This window comes from Lactuca virosa, chromosome 6 (genome assembly GCF_052849685.1).
Source record: "Lactuca virosa cultivar CGN04683 chromosome 6, Lactuca_virosa_CGN04683_v6, whole genome shotgun sequence".
NCBI classification, from domain to species: domain Eukaryota; kingdom Viridiplantae; phylum Streptophyta; class Magnoliopsida; order Asterales; family Asteraceae; genus Lactuca; species Lactuca virosa.
The window spans coordinates 183656622-183668698 of record NC_136431.1 but is presented as its reverse complement, the minus strand read 5'-3'; positions in this window follow the sequence as shown (position 1 = coordinate 183668698).

Genomic DNA, 12077 nt, shown 5'->3' with positions numbered 1-12077 from the left:
TTGACTTTGAGTTTGACCAAGTTTGACTTTGAGGGCATTTTGGGTATTTTGGGATTTTGATAGAATAGGTCACTTGGTGGATTTAGGTTTTGTGTGCAGAGCTAAGATTCGGAATCGGGCCTCATCAGTTCTATCCAGTTGCGAGGTGAGTTTTCCTCACTGTACTTATGGGTCGAAGGCACCAAGGTCGGCCCTTTAGATTGTTATCCTGGTTTATCGTATGACAGTGTACTGTAGTGATCTGTTAGATCTGCATCCTGGTTGATGAACCAAAGAATCGAGTAATGAATTAATCAGAGTATGAATTCAAGTAAGAGTGCGAGATTTAAACACGGAATGTAAATATGATCTGTTATGCTCTCTTACGCTTTTGAATTCTTTACAGAGTGCAAGAGATGAGTCTGTAAAAGTTCTTATCTAACTCTAGTAAATAACCCTATTTATAGGGAACTGAAAGCGTACAAAAAATATAATAAGGCATAGACACTAAAGCTTCGAATAAAAGCGCCCTAGTAAAATACATTACAAAATATTCGAAGAGTCCAAAACATACTTCGACTAATTACAACAATTCGACCCTTACAATCTCCCCCTTTGTAATCATAGTCGAAGTCTTCAATTTGTAAGAAGCGTGATGGAATATAGCAACACTCTTCGAATCTCCGTGTACCAGGAGATAATCTTCTTCAGCTCTTTCTTATCACCTTCATTATTCTTCTTGCATTGATTCATACGAACAATCAAGTTCGTATATTGAGATGTAGAATATCTCTTGACTTCACTTGCTTGAAATAAGAATCGTTTAGACTTTCCATCTTTGTCTTTTCCTGCGTAGACCAAACCAAAAGGCTTCAGGCAAATTTCACCATCAGCATACTTCTTTAAATCCGCCTGAGTCTTCGTAGGAGCCATCAGTGCTTTTATTTCCATTCCCTTGGCAGTAGCTAACTCCACATCTGTTAGTGCCAAGCACTCATAATAATTTTCGATAAAAATCTTGATATGAGCAACTCCAAGCTTGAATTCATCCGGTTCAGTGTTTTGAAGGAATGAAAATGATTTGTCTTTTAAGTGCAAAGCAACTTGTATGAGATCATACAAGTTCATCAAAGGAAAATCAGCAATCGTAAATTCGCAAATCTTTCCATTTGCCCTGGCAACCACATACTTAACATTCTGGACTGTGTTTTCAAAAATCACATCCTTCTTCATACTGATCACTTTCTTGATTTTAATCAATGACCACACTTCCTCAAGGGCTTTTCCAAGAACAGCATGAAAACGAATTTTCATGTGTGTAGCTTCAACTTTATTTTTAAAATTCCCTTCTGCTTTGAACTGAGGCATGATAAACATCATTTCGTTTATGGGAAAATCCAGCTGGCTTGCATCAGTGTTTGTGACCAAATAGCTCTGCTTTGGTTTCTTTTCGAATGTATACATGTGATTGAACGCAACCTTGGCCTCGATTGTTTCGTAATTATAATGTTTGGCTGGATCACCTTTATCCATTCCCTTCGGATCACTAGCTCGTTGAGTCATAATGCTTTGGATAATCCTCAGTTTTTCAATTTCAGCTTCTGCTTTAGCCTTCTTTTCTTTTTTCGATTTTTCCACAAGAATTGATTTCCCTTTATCTTTCAAGGCTGGATTATCAATTGTTTCTTTTGGATTCGAACCACTCCCACCAGTCTCCGAAGATTTACCAATCACAATTCCTTTCGAAATTGGTCTTGCAATTGGTATTGTTGTTACGACTGTTGACATCACTTGTTCAGCAGAAACAGTTATTGGTTTTGTTGTTGGGATTTTTGAAGAAAAAACTTTTCCCACAACTTTCGCATCCTCACCACTAGCCTTCGACTCAGTAGTTTTTCTTTCTCCCCCTTGCACCCCTGTGAAAACAGGCGGGGCATTTGTTGTTGGAAGAAGGCTTGATATGCGAAATAGAGGAGCGAGTTGTTTGTTGAGAATGGCTTCGAATTGTATAAACTTCTGAGATAAAAATTCAGGAGTAATCAATGAAGAAGACATTGGCCTATCAGAAATCTCCTTTAACTCCTTGAGCAACTTAAGCAGCTCCTCAAAGCTTGCACTTTCGGATGTTGAAAGTTGAGTAATTTGAGGACTCAAATTTTCATACAACTTAACAAATCGAGTGACTGCGTCACAAATGATATCAACCTTTTGATGCAATGATGCATAGTCATGTTGAACAGTTGCTATTTCTCTTTTCATATCTTCACGAAGTTCGTGAATTTGCAAGTTGACATCCTCTCGTACTTTCTTCACATCTTGAATAAAAAGAACGTGTCTTTCCTTTGCAACATTCTTCAACTCTCTCAGATCACCAGTAAATTTCGAATTTTGAGAATTGATCCGAAGTTCATTGTTTTGATCATTATGATCAATCTTCTCCAAGACTCGAGATTCAGAATCTTTAATCATCCCCGATACTTTACTTATGATTCTGGATTCAAACACCTTCAGCAACGAATCAACTTCAATACTTGAAACAGACGAACCAACCCCGAGATCTGCTTGAGATTGAATGACAGAATTCAACTTTTGATTTAAAATCTTAAACTGCTTCATGGTCATCAGCATGTGATCTGGAAACTGCTCTTCTTCATCATGAAACTCCAAATCTTCAAACATTCTGCCAAACCCCTCATTATCAGTCTCTGTCTCCATACAAACAGTTTCTTCAACAGGTGAATTTGGTTTGGGTGGCTCAATAGATTGAGAAGAAAAAATAGAAGTAAAGGGTTGATCAAGAATGTGTTCGAATGTTGGGGAATCTGTTGTTGAAGTAAGAGGAGTAGAAGATAATGGTAAGGAAACAATACTTGCAAAAGGAGCAGAAGTAGATGGACCTTTAGCTTCATTTTTCGAACCTCCTTCAACCATATTGACATTTGCATCCGTATCAGATACGTGTGCAGGGATGCCTGAAGTTCGAACCTCCTCAGGAACTGATTTGGCAATCGAAACTTCGGGTGGTATGACGACTGTCTTCTCAGGAGTAGAACTTTCTGTAATAAGAGTAAACTCTGGAGTTTCTGGAATTCTTTCACTTTCATCTTCGGTTGACTCAGTAGAAATCACAAGTTTGCGAGTCTTCTTCTTCTTCTTCTTCGACAAACGTTTTGCCATATCTTCAGCCCTTCGTTTCTTTGACATAGGAGAAACAGGTGCTGGCACTTCCCTAATTAAAACGCCTTGATGAGTGATTTGAGGCTTTCAAATCATTTGTTGTGTGGGAGACTTGCGTTTATGGGAAGACTTCATTTTAATTCTTCGAAACATTCCAGTCTTCGAAGGAATGATAACATTTTCTTGTGTTTCCTCAAGAATGGACTCAACCACTTGAGTCTCAGCAACAGATACTTCAACAGTTTCAGGCTTCTTCTTGGGAGATTTCGAAGATTTTGACTCAGTTGCATTCTTCTTCGTCTTCTTGGATTTCGTATCTTTTCTATCCAATAGTACGCCAGTTTCAATTGTAGAATCAATAGTCTGCAAATATGCCACTAAAACTGAATTCGAAGGATCGACCCTTTTAAGCATTGCATCGGGAATACGAGCAACTAATGGAAAAATTTCAGCACTGTCTGTGACATCCTTCGGATAGTGGTATGGTTGAAAAACTGCTCTTTCTTCATCATTGGGTACTAAAATACCTTCCGTATTGTAGAAATGTTGCAAGATCAAGCTCCAGTATCTTGCACACGAAATGCCATGAATGGCATTCGTATGTTCTACACCCTTTTGAAATTCCTTCCATAATTGAGTAGAATAGTCCACTTGAATATCATAATATATGCCAGCAACCATGGCATAAACTTCCATCCTTCCTTTATCAAGACCAGCGGATCGCCCAGTCAAACATCTTAGAAAAATTCCAAATAAGAAATTCCAGATTCGTGGAAGTCCAGATTTCTTAAAATCACTAATCTTGGACAATGGTGGCTAATATCCCATCTCATTGAACATGTGAACGATTTGTGGAAAAGTAAATGAAACATATGGAGGCGAATTCGAAATATCAAGAATTTGGCAAAATAGTTTCTTGGTTAGCCTGACCTTTTTATCGTTCACTAGATGAAATGTAATCGTATCAGATGCTTTGTTGTATGTTGCAGTCGATCCTGCTTGAGAAAGCCAGGACAATGGAACAGAGAAAGAGTTGAACATCGCTTTAGCCAAAACCGAGTTCTTCAAAGCAACTATGAGCATCTTTAATTCTTCCGGATACTGAGAAACTTCACCCTCCAAGTAGTAGTTTGTCGCTTGAATCTTCATTATTGGTAATGAAGAGGCATCTTCAGTTGTATGAGAATCAACATGAGCAGAAGTCGCCATTGTTAGGGTTTGAGGAAGATGATGAACAGAGAATTTTGGGAAATTTGCTTTTTGATCGCGTAAACGGACAATGAACCCTTGAATCCCCTTTTATATGTAACCCTGAAGTTTGAATTTGAAGCGGGATATGTATTTAATGAAATCCGACGTGGCACCTTGAAAGTTGGACCATTACTGCTGAAAAGTAGCCATGCGTCAAAAAGTAGTTGTCACATCACCTTGAAAACCGGACAGAATACCATACGTCATTTAAAAACAGCCTGTCTTGTGATCACCAAGAGTATTGTAACCGTCAGAACCCTTCGAATGGAAGCAAGGCTCTTTCACTTTTGGGATGAAAAGCGAAGTCATACGCCATAAGTTCGAAATCATCAGCCTGAGTTGGTATTACTCAGAACCTCAAGGATTTCGTGAGTGCTGTGTTCCAAAGAATAGAGTCGTGAAACAAATATAAGAAAAATATGGGATAGTGTGATGTCAAATTATTGACACAAAAGCAAATTCAATCCCGGGCAAAGATTACTTCATTAATCATTAAGAGAAATGATCAATAGCTTGTGTGGGTTCCCGTGAATTACAATCGAATACTTGTTGATAAGTATCGAAGGGCTTCTTTTATAATGTTTCGTGGGTAGTTCAAAAAATTTCGTTACATGTCAACCTAAACATAAGGTGAGAAATTGTAACAGAAATTACTTGTTTGACCAGTGTAGTCAGTGACAAGTTGGCGTTGAAAATTTTTGAAATAACTAGGACATTAGAATGAAACTCACATGGAAATCATATTCAAGAAAAAATTTATTTGCTGGATCTTGTTGGGTAACAAACATCGTGGGTTTCGAATGTTTGATCAAGACCACTCATGCGAAATGAATATGATTTGGAGTTTCGAATCTTGGTACAGAAACAAAAGTTTCGTGAAAATCTGGAACTTAGTTCCCCGTCAATTCCTTAAAAAAAGATAATGAAAATTGGGTTTCACTTTCATCACGGTCTCATGATGTCAGATCATAAACATAGAGTTTTGATATATCTAAGTCTCGATGGGTTTGATCAGAGACCTCTCGGACATATGTCTTCGTGTGTGATCGTGAAAGAATTTTATGGATGAAAAAGATTGATGTAAGACACGAAAAGTACCTCTGTTATGTTTGGACCAAACAGTAAACTCTTAACTCATTTTGAGAAGAGTAAGGTAGCTCAGAGACTAATGTGAATATAAGCCTGATTGGGAAGAAATCTTCGTATGAATAATTTCATTAAGGCTTTCGTACACACACATTGAGTCATGGAGGCTTTGGTCAACATGCAGCAGCATGCTTCTAGGGACAACCTAACTAGTGCAAATGATGAAAATTTTATCAATTCATACGAAAAATGTTCCTTACCCTAGTACTGCAATCGTAATTTCTTCTGAATCTGCATGATAATCTGCAACAACATACTAAAAAGAAATAAGAATCAAAATATTTTTGTTGTTTTGATTTTTCGAAAATAAAGACAAAACAAACGAAAATCTTTTTGTATTTTTGAATTTTCGAAAATAAAATAACAAAAATAAAAGAAAATCTTTTTGTATTTTTGAATTTTCGAAAATAAAATGACAAAAACAAACGAGAATCTTTTTGTATTTTTGAATTTTCGAAAATAAAATGACAAAAATAAAATAAAATCTTTTTGTATTTTTGAATTTTCGAAAATAAACAGTACTTCTTGTAAAGATGCAAAATTTTATCATCCCCTTATAAGTAACAAATGTACGAATTCGAAGAGGTCGAAGCGTTGACTATGAACAGTAACAGCTGAATCAACCCTTAAAATAAGTAACAAATGTGCGAATTTGAAGGGGTCGAAGCGTTGACTATGAACAGTAACATCTGAATGCTGAATAACTTTGACTTGTCTTTTATTAAGCGTTTAGTCTTCGAATGCTGCACAGGATTATGACAAATTCTTATAGCACTTTGAGAATCACAATATAATGGAATCTTTTTCATATTTATTGCATAATCACGCAATTGACTTTGGATCCATATTATTTGTGAAGTGCAAGCAGCAGCAGCCACATATTCTGCTTCGGCTGTTGAGATTGATACGCATGTTTGCTTTTTCGACTGCCAGCTCACCAATTTGCCATCGAGAAATTGACATCCACCACTTGTGCTTTTTCGATCAAGATTACAACCACCCAAGTCTGCATCCGAATATGCTTGGACAAAGAACCCAGTGTTCGAAGGATACCACAATCCTAACGAAATTGTTCCTTTGAGATAACGAAATATATTCTTCACAGCAGTGAGATGTGGTTCTCGTGGATTTGACTGATACCTTGCACAATTACACACAGAAAACATGATATCAGGTCTACTTGCAGTAAGATAAAGTAAAGAACCAATCATGCTTCTGTAAAGAGTTAGATCAACTGCAGGTTTATCTAACGAAGGTGTTAATTTTATGCCAGTTGCCATTGGAACTCGTAACTTCGTGCTATTCGTCAATCCAAACTTTTCCAGCAGATTCTTCGTATATTTTTCTTGATTGATAAAAATTCCTTCTCTGTTTTGACGAATATTCAAACCAAGAAAATTATTGATTTTTCCCATCATGCTCATTTCGAACTTACTCTTCATCAAATCTTCGAATTCTCTAGACAAAGCAGGGTCAGTTGAGCCAAAAATAATATCATCAACATAAATTTGAATAAGCATTAGATGATTCCTCACTTTCTTTCGAAATAATGTAGGATCAACTGATCCTTCTTTAAATTTAGATTGTTTCAAGAATGAAGTAAGAGTTGCATACCATGCTCGTGGTGCTTGTTTCAAACCATAAACTGCCTTATCTAAAATATAAACATGATTTAGAAATTCTTCGTTAATAAAACCTGGGGGTTGTTCCACGTATACTGTTTCTTCAAGCTCTCCATTTAGAAATGCACACTTCACGTCCATTTAATAAACATCAAAGTCCTTGTGAGCTGCATAAGCCAGAAATATACGAACCGCCTCGAGTCTTGCGACAGGGGCAAAAGTTTCTTCATAGTCGATTCCTTCTTGTTGTGAATATCCTTTGACAACAAGTCTGGCTTTGTTTCGAACAATATTTCCATCTTTGTCGGTTTTATTTTTGTAAATCCATTTTAACCCGACAATCGAAACATTTTCAGGTTTAGGAATTAATCTCCAAACCTTGTTTCGTTAGAATTCAGACAATTCAGATTGCATTGCAACAACCCATTCTGAGTGTTCCATTGCAATCTTAACTGTTTTTGGTTCAATTTTAGAGATGAAAACATTAAACATGCAAAATTCTTGATGAGTATTCAATACCTCATTCTTTGCACGAATTTGAGCTCTTGTTAAGACTCCCTCTTGTGGATTCCCAATTACTTGATCCTTCGGATGATCTTTTGTCCACTTTTCCATTGGCGGATATGCTGGATCAAATTCCAAAGGTGCATCTTCGTATATATCATCGTTTTCTGATCCTACAATCGAACATGCATCGTCAAAATCATTATTATTCTTAATATTTTCTGAATGCTCCCCCTCAACATCATCATTCACCCTTTCTTTCTCCCCCTCGAAAGAATGTTGTTCGTCATCTAATGTATTCGAATCCAAGTGCTCCCCCTCCACTGAATTGTTTTGCATACTTTCGCCATTTTCTTGAGAATTTGATGTTGAAGTATCATTAAGCTTTGTTAGTTCAGAGATATGATTATCACTTGCATTTATTTCAGCATCAACAGCATGATCTGAAATTCCAAAAATTAAATCATAATCAATATCTAATGGTTGTGAGGATTCAGATTCATCTTGTATGTTTTTCAGAATTGGATGATTTTCAAACTGAGTTGTTGTTTGTTTAATGTAGTAATCATCAAATGTAAGATTAAAAGTTTCTTCAACTTTTCGTGTTCTTTTATTCAACACACGATATGCGACTGAATTATGCGAATATCCCAAGAAAATCCCTTAAGTTTATACAGTGCTTGGACTGAACAGGGAAATGAATTAGGAAAGTAAATAAGTTTCAAATTTGTTCAAAACATCATTTAAGTTTATACAGTGCAAAAAATACCAGTAAAGTAAGGTCTCTGTACACATAATACCATCCAAGTACACGTTTTGTTCAAATCACATTATATACTAGTTGGTTCAGGCAAGTGCTTTAGGCTAACTTGTACACATAATACCATCCAATGTTTAGAGATTTGATAAAACCTGGTGAGATGTATAGGGTTTTCAAGCCCATAAAAATTTAATGATAATAATTAATATCATTCATGTAAACAATGATGTCAGATTAACTACACCGCTAGGGGAGTCCTTGGCCAATGTAAATCATATAAAGGCAACCAATATTTAGAGATCTGATAAATATGGTATCCCATTTTATCTACTTTCATATCTATAATTCCATGCTAGCAACGTAATTCACTAGACCGCCTAGAATAGTCAAGTGTTGTCATCTACTTTGGTCGATAACCCATACATACTTGCTAGTTGTCTGACCTGACCCATCATTTCTAGTCATCAAAGAAAGAGGAGGAATACGACACTCCGCTATCTAAGCTCACACGCTACCCCGTAATGAGACCTGTCTAATGTCCAGCTTATTGGGAACTAAACACCTTTTACAAGTCCTATTGTAACTAATTCAGACTTATGCTAAAGGCAATATGTGTCCAATACAGTTCCTAATCCAATAGTACTATCATATTTATACGAGTAGCACATAACATAGATAATACATGTAAACACTTAATGTCGCTTCTAAATAATACATTTAATTCAATATTATGTTCATAATAGTAACTACGTACTCACCTGACAAAGTGTCTGGTGATTGGCGAATCGAGCAGAGCTTCGCCTTACACCTTTTCCAAAAGACCTAGATGTATATAACACTAAGTGTAGGGTTTCAAAGTACTCCATGGATTATGGCAATGGGCCCCCTTGATGAAATGTAGGTTAAAATCCCAAGACTTGTCTTTTCCCTATAAATAGTCATGTATTATTCATAATTAGGGTTAAGAGTGAGGCAAAATGTAGCCGCCAAACATTGTGAGGTTTTTTATGTAGAGTTAGATTCTTTAGTCTATTCTGAAAGTGTAATCTATTCCTCATGTTTTGAATAAATCGAGTGATCATTCGACATATCTTCTTATTTGTGTTTGTTCTTATTTTCCGATCTTGTTCATCAAACCACAATTAAGGTTTTAATCCTAACACTAAGTCTTAGTCTAGTTCCATGATTATTATCCTATGGGTTTATCTTCAATAATCTCAATTAATACTGAGAGTTTTATCAAATAAGGATAAGCCGTGCAAGAAAGTTGGAAAGCAGGACCATTTCGGTGTATAGCCTTTCGGAAATCCAACAACCAAACCAACATGACCATTCTAGAAACCTTTCCCGTAAGTAGATCAATCAGTATAACTACTTGGAATCATTGATAAATCTTAATTATAAGTTCCTAGTGATGACTTATAACTATAATCGTAAATTATACGGAAGCAGAGTAAGTGTAGCTCACTTACAGAGTGGTCTTGATGAAAATCGGGAACTAAGCAGGTATAATACTGACTCGGGAACTTCTAGTCGAAGGTTGAAACTAGCTGAGCACTCAGGGGTGTCGCAGGGCTTCCCTATAGACTAAAACTACGTGACAACAGGCTAAAAGTCAAAGAATATCGAGAGATAAAATTTGTAGGGGTGAGGGACATAGACTAGAGACTGAATGCTATTTATAGGAGAGAGAAGTGGCTTGTGCACCACACACAGACCAGGTGTGTGCCACGTACTGGTCTGGTTGGCCCTCTCAAAGGTTGACACGTGTTCGAATATGGGTGGGGCTATGTGGCAGCTTCTAGAACGCTCTATGTGTCGCGCGCACGCGTGCCTTTTTTCAGATTTTCAAAATGGTGTATCTTATTCATAAGAGCTCCATTTTTATGTTTTTTATATCCCCGGAAAGCTCTCGACGAGATATACAACTTTCATTTAGACTATGTCGGCTAATTTTGACTTTAATTTTTTGACACAGGTTAAATCCCGTATAAAATGCATCACTTTCTCCTCTGGAGTCCAGTTTCGACTGTCCTTATATCGTTGGGATCCTATTAACGAGATATTCAACTCTTGTTCAGATTGTTTCGGCTAATAATCAACCGATCTAAAATTTGATTTATGTGTCCGCACTGATATGAATGAATTTATGAGTTTAGATTTTTCTGTATTATGCTTCGACTTAAAAGTATCTTGCATGCAATTCATAAAGAAAGTCCATATGAATGAATTTATGAGTTTAGTAGTGACCCAAATGTAATCTTGTGATTTGTTCCATGCCTGATCTCCTCCTAAGATCACTCGACATATACCAATCGTGTGTAATTAAGGTTTGATAGGCCGTTGAACTTAATGAGTCTTCCCTGAACCCACAACCAAACAAGGAACATGACCCAAGGCGGACTCACCATTTCTAATTCGATCGCCTCTTAATTACACATAACCTTGAGGTATACATTAAGTACTTTTAGAGTCATCATAAGCAAATCGTTTGTAATACCTTGTTATGAAATGTGTGGTAAACTCCCAATGAAATAAAATGCATGCCAAATTTTATTTATATACTCTAGTTCATAGAGTTCAGGAAAGTTTGACCTTATAATAGGTCTACGTTTTTGTTAATGTAAGGAAAAACTTTGACGGTGATCTTGGTGGTAGTGCCAACCCCCATGATTTCGGCTGACCGATGCTCGTGTTTGTACGCTGAAGTGAATGATGCAGCGTATTATGACGAGGAGAGCCTTGTCTACTAATCCTCCTTGATTGAGGTTGTAGAAGCCTCATCCATGTCATGGGGAGGGTGTCAATCTTGTTCCTAACTCCGTCTCTGTAGATCTACAGCTTATCGAGGTGTCAGATCATGGAGGCCTCGTCGGGGTGTGGCAACTGGAGGGTGTATTGTAGACCTCGGGCTCTTCGTCAGAGTCTTCTCCTATTTCTTCTTTGTCTTTGCCTTCTTTTTGGTTTCGCTTCCTCCGGATCTTTATCTGAATTGTCTTTGGGTCTTACTCTATTATTTCCTCAGGGTCCTCTCCGGGGCTTTCTTCGTTCTAACCACCATCTTCCTGGGTAGGAGAATAGGGGTCTCCTGGTAGTTGAGCTCTTGTCATGTTGCTTGTGCGAGAATAGGGGTAGAAGAGATAATTAATAGGCGTCTAATCCTATAATTACTTATAGGGGTGATCCTTATCAGTCATGTCTATAATCACATAGTGCATACCAGTTATACATAATCTGAGATGGAATAGACCTTCGAATAAATGACTCAACTCTAAGTCCACAACCAAACAAGGAACAGGAAGTAGAGCAATAGTCATAGATTATGAGTCTATAATATCTTTAATTATGTATAACCTTAGCGTATGCACTCAGTCATTATAGACCTACTAATAGGGGTCTTTAGTTTTCACATAAGTTGGTTATAATAGCATAAAATACTCCTATAGTATTTTAAATGTTTGACTTATGTTCTTAATGTTTCTTGGTAGGTAGAGTTGGTAAGGTTTTAGACTTGTTGCAACACCACAACCATTCCCGGGCATATGCTAATAACTTCTGGGTTAGACATAGTTGATCAGGCTATGTCATTCCCAGACCTGACTATACATCCCCAAGTCTACTTGTGCCATTCAACAATC